Genomic DNA, 506 nt, shown 5'->3' with positions numbered 1-506 from the left:
CGCCTGGGTGGCTCAGTCGGTTAAGCGTCCGACTTGGGCTCAGGTTATGATCTCGCGGTTCGTGAGTTCGAGCCCTGCGTTGGTCTCTGTGCTGGCAGCTCAGAGCCTGGAGCCCGCTTCAGATTCTGCGTCTCCCTCTTTCTCTCTGCCCCTCCCTGCTCCTGTGTGCTCTCTCTCTCTCTTAAAAATAAAAAAAAAAAATTACAAAAAGTTAAAAGCAAAAAATGAAGGTAATAATCCCCACCTCACCGACGAGGGATTAACACAGATTGACACGTTAGCCCAGCGTCTCGCGACAAGGAAACGTCCCTAAATCGGTAGTGGCTGCGGCTCTTCACCGTCACCACCATCATCGTTGTCGTTATACGGACTTTTTTTTTTTTCAGAATTGGGGAAAGTCACAGCTGTCATACACCGTGAAGGTCACCTGGCCCAACCTCCATTGTTTTCAAATTGGGAAACCAAGTCGAGAGGGGGCGAAGCCGGTGCTTAACCTGGGATCCACA

Source organism: Acinonyx jubatus, chromosome B3 (assembly GCF_027475565.1).
Source record: "Acinonyx jubatus isolate Ajub_Pintada_27869175 chromosome B3, VMU_Ajub_asm_v1.0, whole genome shotgun sequence".
NCBI lineage: Eukaryota > Metazoa > Chordata > Mammalia > Carnivora > Felidae > Acinonyx > Acinonyx jubatus.
This window is presented reverse-complemented; position numbering follows the sequence as displayed.